This window comes from Canis aureus, chromosome 20, assembly GCF_053574225.1.
Source record: "Canis aureus isolate CA01 chromosome 20, VMU_Caureus_v.1.0, whole genome shotgun sequence".
NCBI lineage: Eukaryota > Metazoa > Chordata > Mammalia > Carnivora > Canidae > Canis > Canis aureus.
Window position 1 is genome coordinate 9,776,921 of NC_135630.1, and position 25,997 is coordinate 9,802,917.

The 25,997-nt window shown below is 39.7% G+C and overlaps 1 long non-coding RNA gene across 7 annotated transcripts in view; it reads left to right on the top strand.

The window, feature by feature from the left end:
• The window catches only part of LOC144291472 (uncharacterized), a 151,544-nt gene that overhangs the window by 99,011 nt on the left and 26,536 nt on the right, over positions 1-25,997 (top strand). For 3 of the 7 annotated variants that reach the window (XR_013358739.1, XR_013358735.1, XR_013358740.1), the window contains exon 3: positions 17,567-17,685. The exons of 1 other annotated variant lie outside the window; for it this stretch is intronic. This is a non-coding gene — a long non-coding RNA (uncharacterized LOC144291472). Of the gene's footprint in view, positions 1-6,449; positions 6,741-17,566; positions 17,686-21,588; positions 21,693-25,997 lie in introns of those variants that run through there. 3 more of the 7 variants (XR_013358742.1, XR_013358737.1, XR_013358738.1) reach the window with 3 other exon arrangements.

The window sequence follows — 25,997 nt, forward strand, 5'->3', positions numbered from 1 at the left end:
TCTGTCATTTGAACCTTGACTTCCATCCCAAAACCAGTAGCAGAATTCAGTCAAATAATACTATCCAAAGGATATATATATATATATATATATATATATATATATATAAAAATATATAAATATCCTTCTATATATATTTTATATATATTTTTATATATATATCCTTTTATATATATATTTATATAAAGGTATATATTTTTATAATAAATATTTATTGAAATAGTTTTCAAAGTTTTATTTATCTGTTTTTCAGAAGTAAAATTTGTTTTAAACAGTATCTGTCATGGAAATTCAATATGCAACATAGATACAAATACAGCTCCCTGGTTGTGTGTGTGTGTGTGTGTGTGTTGCAAGTGGTGAGGCCTGGGGCCAACTCACTCAGTTATTTCATTCTCTTAGAATGAAAATAAAAATCAGCAAACTATGGTTCACGGACTAAATCCTACTACATCTTGTTTTTGCAAATCATGTTTTACTGAATACAGATAGCCGTGCCCTTTTATTTATGTATGGTCTGTGGCTGTTTTTGTGCTGCAACCTCAGAGTAGAGAGGTTCAGACAGAAACCTTTTTAGGCAAAACCTAAGTAGAATATTGCTCTCTGGCTCTTTCCAGAAAAAAGTTTGCTGATCACTCCTCTAAAGGGGACAGTGTTTGCAATGCACATCTCCTTGGCCTCGCGGGGTGCGTCTTCATCCCTGTAGGTCATCTCTGTTCAAACTAAGTATTTACTACAATATGCTTTGCAGATATTATTATTATTTATATTATTTTCTGTGTGTTCCATGCCATGAAAAGGTGAAAAAGCCCTTCCTTGGGGACATGATTCAATGAGTGAAGAGCTGGCTTTGAATATCCTAATACATTAAATGACAGTGAATGATGTAATTCTTATGGAATATTTTGGGAATATTTCTTCCCAGTATTTTTTAGTCCGCATTGTTTGACTTTATCTTTTCCCTAGGAAAGGGTTTTTTGACACAAGTTTATATGTAAACAGTATTAATTATTTCCTTTTCCTCTGACCTTTAGCTAGTAGAGGTGGATCCCTCTAATCAACGGGCAGGGCAGTCTGAGATTCTGAGGACAGGGTGGTAGAAGACTTCTTTCTCTTTAATGCCCCTTTTCATATACAGGCAGACAAAATAAGTGAATTGTCTCATCAATAATGAGTCCTAGTGATAAGAAGTTAAAACCTAGTCATTTATATCTTACAAGATTGGTTTAAACCAAACTATGACCCAGCATACTACTTAGTACCCATGAAATATATTTGTTTAATCAATTATGTTTTATGACTTAGCTATAAGTCTCCACCTGGTCTTGTGTATAAGGCCAGCCAAACTGCCTTTGGAAAGTTTTTCCTTGAAGATGACAATTTGGATTGCCCCTGCAGTAGGTGGGAGGACAAAGCCTATTTCTTTTCTAATTAGTTAATTTCCAATTTCCATCATTCCTTTCTAACAAAGTCACACAGAGCAGGGTCGTGTGGGGGGAAATACACTAAACCGTTGAATTTCTAGTCACTCTAAGAAATCCATCCTACCTTGTTTTATTTAATAAGTATTTTTGAAATTGCTAACTCTAAGACACTAAGATTGATGAAGCAAGGATAATAAAGTCATGTGACTGTTTTTGATGGTCTGAAGTTATGATGTAGAATAAGAGAGGTGATCTCTGGCTGATAGTACATTAAGCTTTACAGTATAAACTAAAGGAATCATTCTAGATGTCTCTGGATGATCCCATTAACAAACCCCAATTCCAGTCTGAATTGTACATCCTGTGCACTAGTGTTGGTGTCCTGAATGCCAAAGGTGTTGCTGTTCATAATTGCTTTTGATGGTACTCAAGAGAGCACTATCTTTTCCTTCCTGGAACTTATCACCACAGTTTAACTCCTGGATCTTGACCTGGACCCCTAAGAAGGTCCATTTAACAATAGCTCATTGTAATGCCTCCTCTGTCAGGAGAGAAAATGGAATTAGTTAATCCTTTTAGCACTTAGACTTTTAAAGTGGAGGCCTGGGCAGCCCCGCCGGGGGGGGGGGGGGGGGGGGGGGGGGGGGGGGGGGGGCTCAGCGGTTTAGCACTGCCTTCAGCCCAGGGCGTGATCCTGGAGACCAAGGATCGAGTCCCACATCGGGCTCCCTGCATGGAGCCTGCTTCTCCCTCTGCCTGTGTCTCTGCCTCTCTCTCTCTGTCTCCTGAATAAATAAATAAAATCTTCAAAAAAATAAAGTGGAGGCCCATTTTTTTGGTGTACAGTAGACCAAGATTAAAGTGGAGGTGCCAACCCAACCACTCATTCTCTTAACAGTCACCTGTAGCCCTAAGACAAGATATGTTCACTTTCCAGATGTCCTTCTCTGGGCTGAGACTGGTTGACAGTGGGCACCATATCAGGCATCCCCTTGGACTGCAGCTTGTCTACTGCTGGGCACCTATCCAAAAGACAAAGAGCTGAATTGATTTTCAGAGCATCTTCCACAGGAGCCAAGTGTGTGCTACAGCCAGAGACCACTTTCTGGTCCTGGTACAGTGCTTTTTCTATCCCTCTAGCATCAGGGTAAGAGCCTGATCCTTGCTAATCCGCCTCTGTCAGGGTGGCCACGTCAGAAGGTGGCTAACTCCTAGCTGGCTTAGTCCTTTTACCTGAGAATGCTCTAGAAGCAGAGGCACTCCTTATTGGATGCTTTGTCCTTCCCAGCGAAGCAAAATGTGGTGGACGCCGAGATACAAAGAGAAAAGATCTATTGCCATTCATTTCCTTTTCTCGAACACATAACAAACTTAAACAGAATTTTCAGAATTTTCAAGATACTTATTTTCCTTTTTTCCAAAGGTGAGATAATCAAAACGGTATAAAGAAATTCCCTTGTGCCCTCATGATCTGTTACGGGAGATAGGCCTGTGATGATTGACCCTTGATGAATGGTGCTGTCAGGAAATGACAAGTAGCCCACTAGTTGGCACCTCCTCTCATGGAAGATCAGGATGTTTCCTCCTCCCGCTGAGATGCACTTGGCGGTTTCTCAGGGGGCACAAGATACTACATAGGGTTAAAAATGCGCTAAGTAGTTTTTAATTTCCGAATTTTATTAAAATGGAATTTCACCATGAAACAATAAAGGAGAATAAAAATATAATTTTAGCAAGTTTTTTAAAAAATCAAAATTAAAAAAAATGTTTCTTTTTGATCAGAAACTTCCTAGCTCACCTACTTTCCATAACACACCTGATCCCTTCACTGAGGAATTTACTTCCCCCGTCTCTGTGTTACTTGTGTAGCAATTTACAAAAGAAAAGATTTTCATAATTAAAGAGCCTTTTTTCCCCTATAAAAATACCCGACAGCACTGAAACAGGAGCCTCGTCTCCTTCTCTCCCTTCAAATCTTTCTCTATCCTTGATCATAATTGCCTAATTGCACCCATTCTTTATATAGCCCTCTGTGCCTTCTTAGCAGTTCCCCAGGTGGTTAGAAATGTTATTTGAAAGACACAGATACAGATGCATGTTATGCAATTAATAGGCCTTCACTAAGTGGAACCAATAGACCATTAAAATGAATTCGTGCTGTCCAAGCTCTCTCTCTCCATCTTTCTTTCTCTGGCAGTAACTTGACCCAATGGCTAAAGAGATATGAAAACCCTGCTCTTCAATTCCACTCTGTTTCAAGCACCAAGGAAGAACAGGGCACAGATAATGATTTCCTGCTCTCAGCGACAAATGTGCAAATGCTTCCCTCCTAAGCACGCCTCCTGTCGAGGCTCCTGAATTAGGAGTTGCACCATTTCCTATAGAAAATGGAATCATTTGCCTACTCCAACCCAGAGAGAGGCAGTATCTTGCAATAAATGGCCTGGCCGTATAAATAATAAAGTAAAAATGGACCCAAGGCTACCGGGATTTTTTGTTTGCGGGCAATGGGATAACTCTAAGCAATTTATGGCACTGTTTTCCAGCCAGAGTCCAGGGGCTATTTAGTTAGTAATGGCAATAACAGAAACGGCTTCATGTCAAGATGGAGTCACAAGTGCTAGGCAGAAAGAGGGCAACAAATATTAAAAGATGTCTAGTGCCAGCACGAGTTGCTTGTGCCTTGTGGTGCTGGGGAAATAGAGCAGGCCAGGAGCACCGGCGGTGAGAGGCCAACAGCTCAAAGCCCCTGCATCCCCAAGATCCTTGCTGAGGAAGGAAAGAAAGAATAATTTATGAGCACTGGAGGCCTGATCTGTTAACACATTGTTATTATTATTATTTTCTGTCAGATGGGGTAATTACTGACCTGACAATATTATGGATGTACCTCCAGAGCAACAAATATTCCTGGGGTGATGGCAGGAAATAGAGTGTTCAGGTTGCCAGAGTGACCAGTCCACTCTTGCAATGTCCTGGAGCAGAAAGGGAGACATGCTGGACTTCCTGAGAGGTTGACGTACGAGGGGGATATGCTCCCCAGAGACCTCTCCAACGAGTATGCTGCAGCAGATTTTTGAACCCTCCCAATATCACATTTTCCTTGCGAGATAATATGATTAGTGGCTTCTACTTAATGAGTGCTTGCAAGGTGCAAGCGTGCCAAAAGATTTATGTGCTTTATTTTATTCGATACTCATAGTGACCTTCTGAGGCAGGCACCATCATCATATAGATGAGCGAGGTGAGGTGTAGGAGGCTAAGTGACTGGGAAACACAGTTGGTACGTGTGGCATGAGGGGTCAGACCCAATTTTGTCTGATTCCAGAGCTTGAGCTTGAGCTATCATGCCGTATTGTCTCATGTATGAATAATAATACGACCACAAATAATAATTCTGGGATCTTCAGCTAACATTTCTTCAGTACTCTGTGCTAAACATTGGGCTAAATGTTTGAATGAAGCAGGGTAGAGGACCGTAACAAAAAACCACAAGGACTTAGTGTAATAACACAATACAATTTTTTTGAGTTTTCTTTTCTTCTTCTTCTTCTTCTTCTTCTTCTTCTTCTTCTTCTTCTTCTTCTTCTTCTTCTTCTTCTTCTTCTTCTTCTTCTTCTCCTTCTCCTCCTTCTTCTTGTTCTTCTTGTTGTTGTTCTTGTTGTTCTTGTTCTTTTTCTTGTTGTTGTTGTTGTTCTTCTTCTTCTTCTTCCTCTTCTTTTTTTTATCACCACATGTCACAGTCCAGCCAGGTTAGCAGAGGGTAGGTGTGTGGTATCATAAAGGGGTTCTACTTCATGTAGTCATTCAGAGACCCAGGCTTCTTACCAGGGAGTGTTCAACATGTGGACTCCAAAGTTATCACCCAAGGAAAGGGAGAGACAATGACAAGGATGCACCTGCTCTTAATTGCCTTAGTCTAGGAACTGACACACCCCTAGGACTCACCTAGCATTGGTAACTAGTTCCATGGCCCACCTAGATAAAAGGTTGCCCCCAAATGTAGTGTAACTATGGCCCAGGGACAGGAAAACATTTGGTGAGCAACCAATTCATCCCTGACGTGGCATTTTACCTGTATTAGCTCCCATGTCACACCAGCTTCATGAAATTATTATTCCCATGATGAAGATGAGGAAATGGAACAGGGAGGTTCCACTGTCTTAAGATCACACAGCCAATAAATGTTAGAGGTGGGATTATGAGAGAAAACTGATGAATTTCTCACACAACAGAAACAAAAATTTGTAAAAAGCCTTTCTTCAGTGTATTTATTGATCACTGAATGGAATCATCACCAGCATTTTTCTTTGCAGTCAGTCCTTATATCCAATAGCTAGCTCTTTATCTCTGCCCATTTAGCGTGGCTCTCCGAATGAGCTTTGTTCTTTCTTACTTCTGGGCCTTCCCAAGAGCTGCTGTTCCTCTGTTTCTCAGCTTGAATCACTCTGATGTATCCTTCATATCTCAGCTCAGATATCACTTCTTCAGTAACTCTCCTCTGATTTCAAAGCCTGGGTTAGAGATTCTTCTTGAAGCTTCCTTAGCATCCCAGATTTCCCTTAACATAGCATTTGCTGCACTACATTTTAACTTTTGATGAATGATTCAGTCTCCTTTGAGGTAGGCTTAGTTCCATTGGGGTGGAGATTTTGTTTAGCTGGTTTAGCTCTGTATCCTAGCATCTGAGGTGCCTGGCACATAGCAAGAGTTCAAGAAATATTTGTTAAATGAATGAACAAATAGTGACTCCCCCAGTATTCTGAACCTACCCTTACCCATCCATGATGGTTGCCTGAATAGGTTGCTATTCCTTCTCTTAGGAATCATCTGAGTGAGCCTGAATACTTAAATGTGGTAGGCACTGTATTAAGTCCCAGGCAGATACAAAGAAGAAAAACACTCATCCTGAAACTTTGAGGAGCTCCTAGTCTGGGGATAGATAGAGACCAGTAACAATGAATTATGATGTGGTATGATGCATGCTGCTAGAGTGGAACGTGGAAGTGAAGTTCTATGAGAGCTCAGGGAAAGGAATGGTTGGTGAAGAAGCTACGCAGGGAAGGGGATCTATGAGCCAGATTTTAAAAGATGTATTAAATAGAGACGGAAAGTAAGGTCATCCAGTGCGTAGTGAATCGCATCACACGGGATGAACCAGGAAGAAGATTTCCTTTTTGAAGAATACAAGAGAACAACCCAGTGGGCACATGATTTGAAGAGGTTTTTTATGAAAGAAGATGTAGGAATGGCCAATAACACATGCAGAGGTGCTCGACATCTTTAGACATGAGGATAAGGCAAATTAAGATCACGGTGAGACACTTCTATGTACCCACTTGAATGGTGAAGATTAAAGAGACTTACATACTGAGTGCTGGCTGGTGAGGAAGTGGAACTCCTGAGCCTGCACACACTGCTAGTGGGAATATAGGGATATAATCATTTGGGGAAAACAGCTTGGATATCTCTTATAGGATTAAACATATCTTTTCCCTATGTTGGGAATGACTCAGCCATTCCACTCCTAGATTTTTACCCAAGAGAAATGAAAATATATATCTTCCAAAAGATTTGTACACACATGTTCCTAGCAGATTTATTCATAATAGTCAAAAGCCTCAAGTAACCCAAATGTTCCTCCACAGGAAAGTAGATCAATGAATTGTAGTACATCTATATAAGGAACTATTTCTCAGGAATGAAAAGAAACTACTTACAAACCCAACAGCATGGCTGACCTCAAAGCATTATTTTGAGTCAAAGAAGCCAGATGCAATGAGTATAAGCTGTATGATTGCATTTCTATAATATTTTAGAATGAGAAAAACCAATCTATAGTGATAGAAAGGCAACTGCCTGGGGTCAGAGGTTGGGAATGAATGACTGTAAATAGGCATTAGTAAGAATTTGGCGGTGATGGAAATATTCTTGATTGTGCTAATAGTTGCACTGCTGCATGTATCTGTTAAAATATAAAACTATAACTTGGGTAGCAGAAACAATAAAGTCCATTACAAAGATTATTCTTGATTCAAGCAAATAGGACCTCTTGTTGATTCCCAAACGCCATGTGCTTTTCCCAACACCATGTGTATTAGAGTCTTTGATAACACTATTCCTTAGGTCAGGAATGTCCAGCCCGCCCCATCTTTGTTGGATGGACTTGTACCAACTTTACGTCACATCTTTTCAATGATGTCAATATATCTAATTAGATGATCTCGAGCTGCCTTGCCTCTGAAACTTGTAATTATTTTCTATCTTTCTTTCAGGCTTTTTTTTTCCTATTCTGCCTTGCATTCTACTTATTTGTGTCCCTAACTTGTATTGCTCTCCAATGATATATAAGCTGCCCTAAGGGCTGCTTACCTCCGGGAGCACAGTGCCCAACAATGCACGTGAGAGTGGGTGTTCAGTATAGGTTTGCAGACATCAATTAATTGCAATGAATTGTTTTGCAAGTCTGATCTGAGAGATGTGTAAAATCAGGCTTTTTTTTTGCACGTGGAGATACATTTGAAAAAGACCCACTATTTTTCACTGTTGTTCGTACCAGGTGTTCACAATGGAATCAGGAGGATTTGCCCTCGGATTAGATTTTAAAATTGAAACAGTTACATGTGAGTTGAGCCCAGAAAGGTATATGACAGCTTTATAGAGACATGTGGCAGTTGGGTTATGAAATGAAAGGGTTGCCATTGTAAACTATTATTTGTTCTGAGGAACTTCTAAAACAAAAGAAAAATAATTTTGCTTTTGTAAAACATGAAAGTTGATAGATGGTAATTATTTTCTGCTTGACTGCAATTATGACTTCATAACATAATACAGTATATTAATGACTAGGCTGTGTTAATTGGGGAAATAGGTATATTAAGAGTATCTATTAAATGCCAAATTCTATACAGGTATTTGTTATTTTAATAAGGGTTTTTTCATTTTTTTTCACATATATTACTTTATTTAACCGCATTTCCAGGTCTTATAAGTCTCATAAATTGCAAAGATATTTTAATCCTCAAGAATAATATTTTCCATAATTAAAAAGTTATTTGGACAGGTAACTTAACCTTAGTTTCTTTGCCTGTGAAACAGAGAATAATAAATGTTTCCCGGTGATGTATGGGTAGCAGATCGACGCCCAGGACTATCTTTACAAAGGATAAACCTTGATTCTAATTATCTACCTAACTCTTAGCCATGTAATTGCTATTGCATATAATTGTGCTTTCTCTCGCACCAGAATTCAATATATATGTTTATAAGGTTTAAGGCTATGGGTATTGGCTTGAATAAGGTGGTAAGTTTATAATGAAATGTATCAAGCAACAAGGAAAAATCGGAATGTCTATGAGATTTTAATACTGGTGATGTATTTGTATCCTTAACTCTAATGGAAATGGCATGAAATGTTATTTTTCCATGCCAGGACTTTTATCCTCAAAGCTAAAGAATTTGAGCAGTGAGTTTATAGCCTTGTCAATGCAGAGAATCAACTAATTGACAGATTTTTTAAATATAATTTGTTTCAAGAGATGTGAACCTTGAGATCGGAAAGATGCAAATGCTCTAACCTCTGGTTAGAGGAGAGAAAACTAACCCTATGGCTGGCTCTCCCCTAGTCTCCAGGGCTGTGGCTGTCCTGGCTATAAGGTTGCTAAGAGGTGTCCTATGTATTAAGTAGATGTAGACACAGATTTAAATTTTGGATCTCATGACTTTAGAGCCCAGACTTTTGGGGGGTTTATCAAGCCTTTGTGCGGTTCTCAGCATCTGTGTCTGTTTCTCAGTTGTGTTGAGGGATATCATCATATTATTACCCTTTGGGAGAGGATAGGAGAAGCTGGAGATCACAGTTAATGGCAGCTCCCTCACCTTATCTTTTTCATATGTTATGCTGAGTTTTCCTCATTGACATACCAGTGAGGATCCCGAGGTAATCCTTACGATGAAAATAGCCAATATTTATTGAGTGCCAGCGGTATGCTGAGCCCTTTATATACAATCCTATAAAAAGTAGGTATTATCATTATTCTCCCTTTTTTACAGGTGAGCAAACTGAGACTTGGGTTAAGTAAACTTAGTCAAGTGTACACGTTAGTAAATATTAGGATTCAAACCACAAGTATTTTCTTACTTTTTGGTCACTTAAAAATATATACTCTTTCATTGCTGCGATCTTTGGCCCTAAAATGAGATTAGAAAGAGCTGAACGTATTATCACAAATTCATCAAACAGGACTTACGAACACCCACCCCTGATCTGAATAGCTTTTTGCTCAGGATGGGCAAAGAGAATTCATATACGGCCAAAGTGGGAAGGACTGCTTTTATGTTTCCATCTTCAAATTAAAGTTGGAGTCTTCTGAGGCTACATAAATACACAAATATCATCAATAGATTTGCCTTCTTAGTCTTTGGACTTGAAAGTCTAGTTTTAACAAAAATCTGTCAATGCATGTTTAATAGCTTCAACATATATGCACCCCATCTTCAGAATGTATAAGGTTATGATTTTACATATTTGTCACAAGTGGCTGCAGCATCCATATATTATTGGAGTGAGCTTTTCTAATGGGGATAAATGTACTGCACTGTGGACTCTCAAGATGGCAAGATACACAACTCATGCTCAGCGAAGCAGGGGGAAATATATTATCCCTCTGCCATGCTGTGACTTGCATATATTCCATTCGAGCTTCATGAGGGCATTAAATCCAGAGAGAGATCAAAAGAAAATACAGACACAGACTTCCACTGCTAGCTTTTACAGCACTTTCTGTTGGTTCAACGCTATTTGCATAGAGTGCAGAAGGCTCAATTGCTTTTTCAAAAGAGAAATTTTGTTAAAACATTATATTCTATAAGTTTTTTCTCTTACAAGTTACATTTCCCCAAATTGCCTGAAAATCCAGGGAGATTTTTAATAAATGATAACTCAAGGGAAAAAGTTCTACTCCAGTTTAATAATGATGGAATGCAGAAAAAAAATTTTTTAACTTGCTTACAAATTATCGCAGTAAGTTCAAAATTGTATTTCCTAAAGACATAATTTTCACAAGCCTTGTTTCAAATAATTGTTTTTGTCTGGCTTATTTCCTTCTATTCTTTTGGTAGTAGCATTTTACACACAAAAATAAAGGTGCCCCGGGTTAATTAATAAATTCTTTGGGCAGATACCGTTTGTTTTCTTCAGAAAAGCAAGACGAAATAAAAATAAACATAATGTGGGGAGAAACTTTTCACGAGAGTTATCATTTTCAATTTTTGCATTCTGCATAGTACAGTGGACTGTTCAAGCCATTGAAATTGTGGGGCACAGTGAGGGTTCCAGAGGATTGTAGGAAGCTCTCGGCAGCACCTCTTTGCTCCACATACCAGACTAATCCTGGTGTCAGAACCAGAGAGATCAAGCATTGTGATCGCCTACCTCTGTGGAAATGTAAGTGTGAAGAGAGGTGTTAAAGCTCTGGATAGAAATCCTCTTGGCAATGCTAAACGAGCTTCAGGATGGCATTAAATGAAGGGATTAAAGCCAGAAATTTTGCATTCTAGCCATTGTAGATTTTATTTCTGTGACCTCTGAAACAAAGAGATGACATTGCAAGTGAGAATTTTTCATTTGCACAGGAAACCTGACAGTAGCTTTAGTCTGGAAAAGAAAGCTGAGGTTGAGTGTCTATTGGTCATGTTTAAGTTCAATGGCATGATAGACAGTTCTCTCTCTCTCATTGCAGAAGGCTGGACGTTTGGGGCTCCACGGAATTGCTAGGGACTCAGGTTCTCTCTACCTGGCTGCTTTGCCTTTCTTAGGATGGTTCAAGATGATGGCTGGAACTCTAGCTAACATGATGAAAGGACTGAAAGAGCAGATAAGGAGTGCATGGCATGTTCTAAGGGAGTTTCCTAGAACCTGCCTCATACAATTTTTCTTTACGTTGCATTGGCCCTAACTTAATTCCACCATCACACATAGCTGCAAAGGAAGTTTGGAAACATAGTTTTAATTTGAGGAGTCTTCTGCTCAGCTAAGAATCAAAAATCCTGTTACTGGTCAAAAGGGAAGAAAGGATATTGGTGTGGTAACCTCGTCTCTTTTATAATGAGATTAAATAATTGCTTAGGATCATACAGTTTGCTAATTGGAGAGATTAGAAGTAGGTCTCCTGATGGTACAGTGCTCTTTGAATCAAAGAAAATGACCTTCTCATCTCAAAGAGGAACAATTTATGTATAGACGGAAATGAGAATAAAGGCCATTATGAATTTAAAGTTACATTGGAAAGTTTGGTTTTAAATGTTCTTTTAAGGGCAGCCTGGGTGGCTCAGTGGTTTAACACCACCTTCGGCCCAGGGCCTGATCCTGGAGACCTGGGATCGAGTCCCATGTCAGGCTCCCTGCATGGAACCTGCTTCTCTCTGCCTGTGTCTCTGCCTGTGTCTCCCTCTGTCTCTTGTGAATAAATAAATAAAATCTTAAAAAAAAAAAGAATATAGAGATAATATCCAAATTTCCCATTCAGCAGTACGGGGGAAGCAGTAAGAGGCAGAGAGTTACTTAAATTGTGACTACCAATCTGCACTCCCTGGAGGGCTGTTAGGTCCCTTGGCCAACTCCACCACTCTGAGAAGCTGTTTCCCATGCTTTCTCTCACTCCCCTAGCATTTGATACTCTTACATCACTGTGGACTGATGACCTTACCTGCTATTTCACTAAGAGAATAAAGACAAACACAAGAGATTTTCTGCCAGTTTCCGCCATCCCAGATCCCCTTGGCACCGGATCCATACACTTGGCCTTCCTTTCATTGCAACAGATGAACAGTCCTGTTTCTTCCAAGGTCCAAGTCTACATTCATGCATGGATCCCATCCCTTCTTCCTTCTCAAGGGCTTTGCTCCTGCAATTACATTCTCTTTCTCGGGCATCATTCTTTCTTTCTACAATCATTCCTACCCATATTCAAAGATATTCTAAAATCTCCCCTGACAAAGTCACCCACTCTCGCTCAGATTTCACATCCCCTCTCAGGCATTTTCTTTTCTCACTGAAAAGGTTTTATGTTTTATATATTCATTCCTTGGCTCTTTCAACTTCAGGCTTTCATCTCCAGCATGCCACTGAAATCCTTCTTACTGAGGCTACAAATGGTTTCTATCTTGCCACATTCCATGGGCATTTCTCAACCTTGATCTCACTTGACCTGTTAGTAGCACTTGATCCCATTTTTCACGTCTACTCTCTGGAAGTCTATTTTTTACTTGGTTTGGATAGCTCTATTACTCTCTTGTTTTCTTCCTATGCAATGGCTGTGCCTTCCCATTCTTCTTTGTTGGCTCACCTCTCTCTGACCTAGCGATTTTGGGGGTGCTCTAGGATTCAGCCTCTTCACGGTTTCTTCTCCTTTTCCTGGTCTTTATCTCTAGGTGATTTCACTCACTATTATGGCTTTATATATTAGCTATATCAGGGCGGTTCTGAATTTACATCTTCAGCCCTTTCCTTTCCTCTGGGCTCCACACTTGTATATCTATTCCCTCCTCGACATCTTGCCCTGGATATCTAAAAGGCATTTTTAAATTTAACATCTTCAAAGGGGAACTCTTGATTCTCATTTTTCCCAAGCATTTCTTGTTCTCATTTCAGTAAACAGCACTATCATTCACAAAATGAATCAAGTCAAAAACTGGGAGTTATCCTTGATATCTATCTCACAAACCTCATATTTAGTATATTGGAAATGCATAATCTCTAACTTCAAAATATATCTAGGACTTAATCAGTTTCTTCGTGTTCACTGTTACTTTTCCTAGTCCAAGACCCCCATTTAAACTCCTAATTGGTTTCTTTGGCTTCTAATCTTGCCCACACTATGTCAAGAGCTTCAGAGTTATCTGATTGACATGTAAGTCCCTTTTCTGCTCAAAATCGTCCAGTGGATTCATTCAATCAGAATAAAAACCCAGCTCCTTACTATGGTCTTCAAGGCTCCATTGGATCTGCCCTCTTCCTGTCCACACAATCTCATCTCTTGCCACACTCTCAGCTCTACCACACTGGCTCTTCAATTCCTCAAAAATTGCTTGTTGCTTAGCTTGTTGCTACTTTAGGACCTTTGAGCACATTATTTTCTCAGCTTGGAGAGTTCTTTCCCAAGATACCTGTAAGGACTGCTCTCGAATTTTATACAAGTCTTCATTCCAATATCACTTTCTCAGATGGGCCTACTGTGGGTAGGCACTCCACCTTCCCATTGATCCCCCTGCCCAGGGTTATTACAACTCACAGTGCTTATTACTACACAATGTTGCATTACATGTACACAGGATTTTTTGGTTTCTTTATTGTCTGTCTTCCCTGCAGTGTTAAGTTCCATGATGGTGGAAGTTTTGTGTTGCTTACTCTTTTATCCTCTGTGCCTAGAAAGGTTCAAGGATGGTGTGTTCGTGTGTGCATGTGCGTGTGTGTGTAATATATGACTGACAGATTCTGAAGCCTTGGAAAGACGTTGGTCACTTATCCGAATAAAAATAAAAACTTATTTCTGTTTTCATTTAATCTGTGCTGAGCTGCCTAACCTTTATGCCTTTCCTCTTTCTGGAAGAACAAATCAGTATGCAGTGAGATCAAGAGCAGTTGGGAAGCAAAGGTCAATCTGATGCCCACTCTGTAAGCTTTGCATCTCAAAGATGGCATTGTGGCCAGAAACAGATCCATTAGCTGCTTGAGCACATGCTACACTTCAAACACTGAAAAATAGGAAGAATTATCTTCTGAATCAAGCAATTCACTAGAAAGCCCTGGTTGCAAAAGGAACATGTGCAAATTTCATCTTTTCTTTCAAGCTCATCTCTATTTCACAGAGGCATCCATTCCACACTTTCGAAATGTATTGGGTTTGAAAATCATTCTCAGAATGTTCAGAGTTGCATCAAGGACACCTGGGGGTGGGGGCAATGTGGTTAAGCAGAAAAAGAGACTCAGAGGACCAGGAGAATTTGTTTCTGGCATCCATTTAAAGTCTTTTTTTGTGTGTAACAGCATTACCTGTGGCACCCATTCCCCCTCCATTTACATAAAAAGCAACATGCATACTTTTCAGCCTCAAGCAACTCCTGACAGGTTTTGGCTGGATAAGTTGAAGGAGGGTGAATCACAGCCACTTTTAGGGGGAGGTGAAAACAGCTGTTTAATACCAGAAATGCTATCCTGCCAGAGGGGAAAACATGTTTCCTATGTGTGCATAAGTGATCCTGGGTATTAGGAACTTTGTTTCCTGTCTATTATGAATGCCTCGACTATGGATAGGGTTGACAATATTCAGTTAAGTTGTTTTATTCAAGTTTTGTGAAACAATTCATGTCAGTCCTTTTATGCTTCTAACTGAAAAGAACCACTCTTTGAAAAGTTCCACGTACATTTAGCTCGAGGTGTGTAGCGCCAGCTTTGGCCTGCATTCTGTGATTGCTTTCATCCCATTGTAGGCAGAAATACAAAAAGTATTAAATTTGCCTTTGGCAAAGGGCCAATTTAGTGTTCAGGCCCCCGGATACCTGAATGCCCTTATCACCACCCCTGGATGGCTTGCTAATCTGTCCTGAGTTGGCTCTGGACCCGGCCTTTCCTTTGCCACTCCTTTCAATCCCTTTGTGAAAACAGAATCTATCCATGCCTAGCTAATGGAAGGAAGCCCTAACAATCAAACTGATGCAAATATATCAAGGAATCAAAAACAATTTAATGTGTATTTCCCATGGATGCTAATTAACAGCAATAGGGTATTTAGTTTGGGATTTTAGGCAAAAGGTATTTCGGGCCCGGGACAGAGGAAGAGTCAGTCCCTAGAAATGCTTTCATTTTATATAGGTGACCACTTCCTCAGCTCACCAATTAGATCGTCCTTAATATTTTAAATCGAGCCCCGTTGTGTTTGACCATTATCCTTCTAATTAGGCTCGACTCAGACCTCTAACATAAATTTGGCACCATCACACTTGGCTCTTGAATATTTTTGTTTAATTTCTTTCAAATTTTTACTTATAACATTGATAGATGTTTTTGGAAAGTCAGTGAAAAATGTTTCTTTGTAAATTTGGCCCAAGTGTCTGACTTACCTAGACAGAACTGTTAGCTTACAAATAACTTATTATTTTTTAGACAGCAGCTGCTCTTTGGACAGAGCAAGTAACTCACCTGGAAGAATTTCAGTAAGATCAATGGAGCATTCTTTGAAGAAACAAACCCATCTAAGCATAAATCCACTATTTTTAGTATTGGATCTGAAATTCCTCTTCTTCTAAGTCTTTGGCCATGAACTCTGTTAAAACAGCCCGCTCTTCAAACCATAGATTATTTGGAGCTTTCATATTGGACTCCCCCCTCCCCTGATCTTGAGGGCTAGAAGGCAGTGTGTTTTATTTCAAGTTTCGCAATATGGACAAGAGCAGGATGATTTCTAACTGAACTAAATCCCTATTGTCATTTATTTTTATGATAATAGTAAGATCTGTGAACATTTCAGAGGCTTTGGGATAAAAGAATATACCGTTTTTAACTTTCACTACACTTGCCACTTGGGGACACATATTGTTCATTCTCTCTTAAGAAATCACCTAAATAGATTAAGTGCTCCATATGGCTTTGGAGAAATGGAAAATACTGATGGAAAAGGTGCTGGTGACCACAACAATACACTTGCAATTGCCATTTAGCTTATCCCTTTGTAATCCTCTGTTCCACCTCACTGAGGCTGGTAATGTGAAAACCAAACCAAGTGCCCCCAACGCTCAGCACGGGGGATTGCTGAACTCATCACACCAACCCCAATGGCCTCCCTCAATCCTTTTCTCAGGCAGGTGGATGTGATCTTTTTATGGACAGAGAACGCCACTGGGGGGCTCCTCACCCTTTTTTATTCTTTGAGGCAGGGGATGCAGATGAGACATCAGTGCCTGCTTTTGCCCTTTCTTTGTTGGAAAGAACGTGGTTGGCTGTTAGACGACATGATGGTCAGTTGCAAGTGGCTGAAACCTTGGTACCCCAAGTGAGCTCTGGACCAGCAGGATCAGCCTCGCCTCGCTTGAAGGCGAGTCAGAAAGTCAAAATCTGAGGTTCCAACCCAGGCCTTGTAATCCGAATCTGCATTTTGACAAGATCCCTGGTGACTCACACATGCACGAGGGTTAGGTTTGAGAAGCACAGCCCTAAATTGCTTCATTTATTTCCCTTCAGCTTCCAGAAAAGACTTTAGTAGGAAGTGCCACAGGCATTACATTTCTCACTTGTCCCTTACCCTTCGTGTTCCCAGGTAGGGAAGTACAGTCTTCCTTCTCTGCCTTCCGCCCTGGTTTAACAATGGAAACCTTTCAATTTCATGTTTAGGTGTCCTTTTATACTTAATAGTTGATCTTGGGGAAAAGAAATCAATATTTGCCCACAAGTCATTCCTTTTCGGGCCTGTTTCAAAAGAAGAAAAGGATTGATGAATATTCTTCGCCTCTGCCACAGCCTTTATAATGCTGCAAATCTCTTAGGTCAGCAGAGAATCTATGATGACTACTAAAGTGTACAAATACCGTTTGAAAAGGCATTGCAAAAATTCTTACCTAAGGCATGCCTCTCTATTCCTTCACTGAAGCAGCTCACACAAAGACAACCGGGGCAGGTCTTCAAAGGGGGCAGTTCTCTGCAGAGAGCAGCTCGATGGGATTGGCAACAAAGGACTTCTCCAGATCAACAGCAGCTTGCTGACACTACAGTGGGTTGGGGGATTGAAAAAAAAAATGATTAAAACACAATTAAGACGCAATAGCAGTAGTGGTGAGATCCTGTGGGGTCTGTAATGGGGTCCAATGGAAGGAGAGGAATGAACCAGCAGTTTTATGGAGATTGGAATAGGAAGCTGTTGAAGTTGACGGACCGAAGTGGTGTTTCTTTTTTCTATTCTTGGAAATAATAATGATTTATCCCCACAGATATCAATAAACACACAAAATTTACAATGCCACTTAATATATTGCTATGAAATTTTAAAAGTATTAAGTTGAATAACTTATTCTGTACTCCAGTAAATGTAGTTCCTTAAATTCAGACTGTTTTTGAAGTTTCCCAGTTCAATTAATATAATTTCCTTGTGCAGGGCCAGACACTGACTCTTCTAGCAACAAACGACCATGTGAGATGTGCTTTTATAAGACTTGCTTTCAGAATGCTTATCACATCAATATTCCCTACTGCCAATTTGGAAAATAATTAAAGGTATTAAATTCTTTACAGATATTTGGAAAAAAAAAAACAACAAATAGGACAGGACTCCCTGTCAGGAGATGACAGCTTGGGACAGGAGTGTAGGTAAAAGTAGACTTCCCGTGGAAAACATTATAACCTCGACATATGGTCACACACATTGTACACGGTACAACTCCAGGGGGTGACATTTACGTGGCCTCCATGAATGTCATTCCACAGTCACAAAACAATGCAGCAGCTATGAATCTTGTCATGTTCCCAATATACTCCTTGTAAACTAGTTTCACTCATTCCTGGTAATATTTAAAATTCTCTAGTTAGCCTAGAGCCACATAAAGTTTATAGAGTAGCTCCAAAAAAATGCTCCTTATGTAGCCAGCCATTTGATGTATGAAAGGAATCTGACGAAGTTAAAAGCTAGCACTATTATTTTTTTTAATGGGAAAATGTGCTGGAATGTGGTTTTGGAACCGTTTCTCAAAATTACAGTTGTGAACTGGCATTTATTTAAATACACACATTCGAATGGTATTTATAAGAAAACACGTTACCGATGTTACTGTCATATGTGGGTTGGCGGTGTGGGCTCTGGAGTCCCCCCAGGTGGGACAGCATCCTTCCTCTTTCACCATTGACTTCGGCCATCTTCCTAACTTTCTTCATCTGAAGTGTGAGGATGACCATAGTGTCTACACACTTCATACAGTTGCTCTGAAGATGATATGAGATGATACAAACCCCACTAAGTAGCATCCAGCATAGAGTCTAAATAAATGTTAGGGACCATGAGTCGTAAGCTAATGTTCTTAAGTCTGTACTGGCCTCTTCCTAATTTTTCTTGGAGGTTTTGAAGCTAACCAGGTTCCCATTTAGCAATATCCTGGAAACATAAAAGGAGCAAAGAATTACACAAAGGTGTATATTTGCATTTACAAGGAAAGGATTCTCTGAGGGAAAATAGTAAGTCTTACTCTAGTCATCCCCTACCTCTGGAGTCTGAGTTAGAAGGAATGAGATGAATGTCACTGAAGAATTTTGGGCCTTCATTGGGCCAGCTGTTAAAACTCCTGCCTTTTCATTTCTTTTCTTTAAAAAAAATTTTTTTTTTAAGATTTTATTTATTTGAGACAGAGAGTGTGTGTGTGTGTGTGTGTGTGCAAGCGAGGGGGATGGAGAGCAGAGGGAGAGGGAGAAGCAGACTCCCTGCTGAGTAGGGAGCCTGAGGATGTGGGACTGGACCCCAGGACCCTGGGATCATGACCTGAGCCGAAGGCAGATGCTTAACTGCCTGAGCCACCCAGGTGCCCCTCATTTCTTTTCATGATGACAGGATGAGTAGGGGCTCTGATAGCCATGCATGCTGCCCACCAAACGTGTAGATGGTTCTCTTTAGCACATGGAAGAATCATGTCCCCCCCCCCCACATAAACTTAGGTGATCCATGGGGTTGCTTTGGCTAAAGAAGTGTGAAAGAACATGATTTTGAGGAAGAATCGTTAATGCTGAATACTTGGTTAATTAAGCCCTTGCTCCCACCTGCTTTAGTGATTGTATAAGATGAGCTCAGGTGGAGCAGCCAGTGGCTTGGATTCCTGTGAGACATTAAGGAGCAGAGGCCCCTGTCGACCCATTTTGGACGCATAGCACGAGCCAGGTACAGAGCTCTGTGGTTTCAAGCCACTGAGATTTTGGAGGTTGCTTGTTGTTGTGGCATCACATGCCCATCGAATTTCTCCAAGGAGCCTTGTGAGGGCATCACACAGTGCTGCCTCTGAGCTACACTCTAAGAGCTACTGATTATGTGCTGGTGATGGTCCATGTGTGGTGCTCCTTGCAAATATCATTTTTCTAATTTTTTTAACACATCATATATGTAGATAATATATAATAAAGCAGCCAGTTTATATGTTTTGAACATTTAGTAATACATAATAAGCATTACTTATGAAAATGTCAATCATTCATGATCTTAAAAAAATCAACATTTGATCTTTATAAATTAATCTTTCTTAGTTAAGTCTAATATTATTGAAGAGGAACTGAGGTAGAAGAGAATATTAAAATCTACACAAAGAGATTCTTTCCCTACAAAATGGCATTGAACCAGTATAAAATTGTTATTGATTTTTGCATATTATTTACGGTGTTGTACGAAGATGACAAACATGGAATGCAGCAATGATTGCTGTATTTTGAATGCTACTCAGCCCACTTTAAAGAAAACAGAAAAATGTCTCACAAAGAAACTTTGAAAACTAGTAAGTAGAAAACACGACTACTAAGAGATTCATGGGATTAGAAAAATAATAATGTTTAGAAAACAATGAAGGTGTTGTTCAATTATATCTTGGACAGAAAATTTGTATTTTATGTACTTTAAAAATATTCCATAGCTGATTGAAAAGTAAAAGTAGAAAGAAAAAATCATAGATTCATAACCAATCATTTCTCTCCTAAAACAAATTTGATTAGGAAAATAAATATAAATGATATGAGAAATTAATATATTTACAATGACCAAACCAAAAATATGAAAAGGAAAACAGGCTATTGATTTATCAGAAATTAAATTCTGTTTTTCCAGGGCAGATGAAATCCCTATATTCACGGATCACATCCACTTTGATGTATTTTATAGGAATTTGTTCTTAAATTCTAGTGTTGGTTTAAATATTATTCTTTTTTTTTTTTAAATATTATTCTTGATTATTCTGTTGCCTTAGTGATAGAAGATAGATGTAGCAAGGGTTAGATGAATTTTTACTCACTAAGATTTGTAGTTTTGATAACCTGTTAGGGATAATACTGGCTTATTTACTCAGTGACCCACATGGAATGTTTTCTGTGTTTTGTAAGGGCTATTTCATTTAATCATCCTTTTCCATTTCAGAGATGAGAAAACTGAGCTTCAGAGAGGTTAAGGAAAGCACTGAAGCACACAGTTGCAGAATTGCTTCTGTGGGCTGCCTTAAAAAATGTACAGCTGATTTCAATTTTCATTACAGCATCTATGTGATGATGTGTGGATAAGAGGAAAATAGAAACATGGCACCGATCATCTGGTCCCCATTCTCTCGTCCCTTGACTCTAAGAAGACTAATATATCTGGTCTTCCGTAACCTTTGGATGGAACCATTAATGGCTACTTTGGACCTTACTCAGAGGCTCAGATCCCTATCTTTCCCACCCTAGAGGGGGGAAGACATGGAATGTTGGGTTCTAGGATATCTTAATGGAAGACCCTATTGTAATTATGGCAACTCAGTATGTGTGCCTGAGACAGCATGTGTGCCTTCAGAAAGGTATAGAGACTTCCTTAAATTAACTTCCATACAAACTACCTTTTATCACATTACATAACCAACCTTCTCAATCACCTTTTTATTTATTAAGTTTAGACTTTCTTATATCTGATGACAAAAATTCAAGCAGTTATATAGTGAAACTATGTGCCAGACAACAATTCCCTTTCAGCAGGATTGTCTTTTTGTATGGTTGGTTGTTCAATTATTTGAATATTTGATTGCATTTTATTTGATTATTTCTAAAAAAAATTATTTGAAAAGGAAAGCCGGAAAATGTTAAACATAATGATAAAGCAGAAATGGAAATCCTTTGACCTGCTGAAAGTGATAAATCTTCAGTCCAGGTACTCATTGACCTTAAGACAGCTTCTATGTATCAGCCTAGATGGATAAAAAAAAAAAAAAGAAGAAGAAGGAATATATATTTCACAAGTATAATCATACTACTCGTAACAAAATCATGCTTTTGTTGTCTATGAAAGTGTGCCATGAGCCAAATATGTTTTTACATACTGGTATAAATGTTGAATGGAGTGACTGGCTTGATCATTTATAGACTTCGAATATAGCTACTGAAATATATTTATTTATATTTACTTTCCTCCAGAGAGAAAATAAGTTCTACAGAAACTACAAATGTGGGTAGAAATGCTGTCTTGTTCCTAGCTGCATCCACAGCACTAGCTGTGACAGAAAAGACACCAGCTCAGAGTAGGTGCTCATTAAACATTTGGGGAGCACATGAATGAGGAATTACTGCTTTACATAATTACACTTGTTATGTTTATACACACCCATGCCTTCCTATGCTTATTTAAAAAAAAACATTATCCTTCAGCCTTAAAATTATTCTTTGCTTAACTCATTTTTCTACTCTGTGCTTTCAGACTCAATTATGGTTATTAGGAATTTATTGAACTTAAAAATGCACTAGATGGTTGATGGCTGTGGTATCCTGCCTTTAAAACCACTTTTTCCTGCAGCCGTTCATATACTTTTATAAAATTCACCCCGATGTGTGTGCATGTATGTATTTTTAAAGCAATTCCCCGAGGTTTAGTCTCTAAATCTTTCTCAGCACATTGTTAGAGCCAATGACTCCAATGAAGAGTTTCCTGGGTGAGTTCAGAGAGCATCCTGTCAGCTGGCTTTTGATTTTCAATAAAATCCGAGTTCTCACAGCTAGTTTTCTTCCTGTCCAAGGGCTGGTGGGCCAGCATAATTTCAATAGCCATTACTGCCAGGCAGCTTCAGCAATGCAATGTCATTGAGCGACAGTGCAAAAACAAGGTTTTATCACCCGCTCTAAGTCCTTTACCACTCTGGTTTCTCAGGAGCATTCCGTTTCACAGAAAAGCAGAAAACTTAAAAAGCACACCGGATGGGCTCCTCCGTATGTGTGCAGATGGGGAAAGGTTGTATAGACCCCATTGAAAAAAGAACAGTACAGCCCACACATTAAAATCCTATTGACTTTCTGTTAATTTACCTTGAAACTGTGGAGGGGGTGAAGAAAAATATGAAAGTAATATTCTCTGATTTAAACCAGGGAGTTTAGATGATCGTCTTTGAGATTATGTAGCGTTGAATCGGCCACCTGAAATTGCTGGGATCAGTTGAGGATATATTCTAGGCCAGGGAATCATAGATTCTGAAGTTCAGCCTGACTTTTTCCTCTTTCCCTTGTTTTAGCACCCTTTATGTAACAGAATTATTTTTCATGTAAAACTGCAGGCATCTTAACTGCACCCTCCCTGGATAATCCATTTCTCTCTCTTCTCCGTGTCTCATTTTATCTGTTTCTTTTTTCTTCCCTTTCCATTCAGGGCCATACATGTATGGCAGCTATTTTGCTGGAAAGAACATTGCATTGTCTATTTTGTTTTAAATTTTAAATGCTCAACTTGAATTCCTGTCCCTTTAGACATCATGTAAGAATGGTACGCGTCGGAGTTTTAAGATATAATTTCTTTTCTCCTCTCTCCCCTCCTTGTCTCCAGCAGCCCTGTAAAATAGCTCATTGCTTTGCATTTCTCAACCATTCAAGTGTTTATAGAATCTAACGATCCTGATCTCTCGCTTCCTTTTTATAAGCAGAAAATGATAGCTATATATGGCACAGTTCCCAGGGAAGCTGCATGGAAAGGGACAGACAGACTGATGCCAGGGTCTGGAAGAGAGCCATAGGTATGTGCTTTTAAGGGAGTTGTCCCATCAACTCAAATGCCACGTTTAATGGCATAAGGGCAGTTCAACTTCATTTTCTGAGAGAAAAGAAATTTGAATGATGCATTTGAAAATTTCCCTGATCAATCTCCTTTTGAAGTTCAGCATAACTGCACAGTAGCTCCATAGCAAAGGGAAAAAAAAAGTAATGCCAAATGAATTAAACAGACCCCAGTGAGAAGTGAGAGCTACTAAACAGGACAATTGACCATGGAGAAACAAAGCCAAATATGAATAGTAATTAGTAACTTATTTTTCTGTATGCATTAACCCACAAGACCAAGCCCTTCAGCAGTAGGGCTGTGGCCAGAGAAATTGATTAAAATCTGTAAGAATCTTTCTAGCACTAGATTTGTATTTCTTTAGGTTATAAGATTATATTCGCTATGTCCTTTCTGGGATTCCTGGAAAATCCCAGTATCTATAGCTTCAAGTAAAGAAGATCAGTCAAAAATCAGGAGAACTGAGGTGCAGTGGGTGGGAAGACCCTTGGATTCGATTCAGGGCTGGAGATTACAGGTGGTGATCCAAACCTAGACAGGGAATGTGGAATTGGGGCCCACTGGGAAGTCAGGCAGCAGGCCCTGACAAAATTCATGTGATATTGCCAGTAGTTACATGGCAGGCCCAGTTCTAGGGACTTTACATGATTTATTTCATTAGTCCTCATACAACTGTGGAATATGACTATTGTCCCCACTTCACAGATGAAGAAACTGAGCCTGGAGAGCTTAAGGAACTTGCCTGAGGTTACACGGGAAAATAGTACCGAGGTCAAAGTTTGAGCCCATGCTCTTAACTCCTACATTGTCCTTCCAGAAGGCAAAAGCTTCAAGGAGACCTAGTCTAGAGTCTAGAGAGTGACTCCCTCGGAGACTCAAGTTGGGGTATATGAGAGAGGTTATCTGGGAAGCATTTGGCAGTGAGTGACAGCAGCATACAATTTAAACACACCGATTGCCTCAATAACTCCAATTTCAGAGTTGTGATCGTCAGGGCTGAGTCCTGACTCACTTCTCTGTGATTCTTTGGGCTCTGTCCTCCTCTCAGTGATGTGACTACTGCAATTTTGGATCACGTATCAGCTCAGAACATATCCAGCTAGCAGACCAGAAATAGCTGTTTTCTAATTCCCAGAGGAATGAGGAAGAACTTCCTCAGATGGTTGGTGTAACCTCTGCCTGTATTTCAGTATCTGAACTCGGTCACCTCCTCGCTGCTTATCTAGTCACTGACAAGGGGCATGGGATTGCACATGGATTGTCAGAAGCTTGGGCGGGGCCAATTTTCCTGAGCCAGTTGACACCTGGGTACCTAAAGAGAATAGCAGATCTCTGAAGGAAAGGAAGAGGAATAGGAGTGAGGTGGACACACACATGTTGGTCTTGGATCTACTGATTACCATATAAATCCAGGGGCCTACTTCTTAGAACTGGTAAAACTGGACAGAGCCTGATTCCAAGCTCAGTTTCTTGGTTTATTTTATTTTATTTTTTAATTTTTATTTATTATTTATGATAGTCACACACAGAGAGAGAGAGGCAGAGACACAGGCAGAGGGAGAAGCAGGCTCCATGCACCGGGAGCCCGACGTGGGATTCGATCCCGGGTCTCCAGGATCGCGCCCTGGGCCAAAGGCAGGCGCCAAACCGCTGCGCCACCCAGGGATCCCAGTTTCTTGGTTTAATACACACTTCTAGGATGGAGCTACAAACAAGATGAATTAGATGCTGTACCACTTACCCACCAGCCTTATCTCCCTTATGCTGGCAAAAACCAGTTTGAAGAAGTGGCCTTGGTGAAGCAAAGGTAGAAAGTCAAGTGGGCATTCCTATGACTGGTAGAGCCAAGTTGATTATTACAAAATGAGGCTGAGCATTTAGCATGTCAAGCTTGCAGGCCTAATTTACTTTCAATACCATATATAATGCTCTCTTCTGTTTGCAGTATTTCTCAAAATTTATTTTTATTATTGGGTCCTGAGGCTTTATTTAGGGAGTGAAATTTTATTGACTGATTTTAGGATTTTTCCTAAACACAACTGTGAAGTTGGTAAAATGTTTCTTTGGTCTCCAGGATTGTGCTTTGGGCAGTAGTGGCAAACAATGTCCCACCCTGCCACTCCTGCCTCCGAGTTCCATGGCAGACATCGATCATTTATCCTCTTTCTTGTTGAGCATGGTTGCAGATCGAAATTATTCTCTATTCAGTGCTCAAGGCGGCCACTGCAGAGCTGGCACAAGAAGCGGAAATTATTTCACATCCTTGCTCGGGGAACTCTGTCTCTGACAGGAAGCATGGGAGAGTGGAGGAATATTCTAGAACTATATATCAAACAAGTAACTCAGCTTTGAATCAGACACATTAGGAATCTAACAAGCTTGGGTTTGAATCCATGTTTTGCCACTAACTAACCTGGCGACTTAACTTACTTCCCTGAGGCTGCTTCCTCTCTCTAAAGTGAGATTAATGATACCAATTTCCTAGGCTATTTGGTGATATTAAATGCGATGGGATATGTACTATTCTTACCAGATTGCTTGGCTAAATATTAGTTCTTGTTGCCTTTCTATCAAAACCTAGACCAAAGAGATGGTATGATAAATTAATGCAGAATAGGTAACATGCAAAAATATTTGCATTTTAACAGGAAAGTCCCATTCATAAGAGGAATTAATTGTTGTAGTGTTTTATGTTTTATTTAGGGGTCAAATATTTTAAGCTGGAGCTTCCTTTTCTCAAACCTCTCAGACCATCATTGGTTCTATCTAAAGACACGGCTTGATTTTA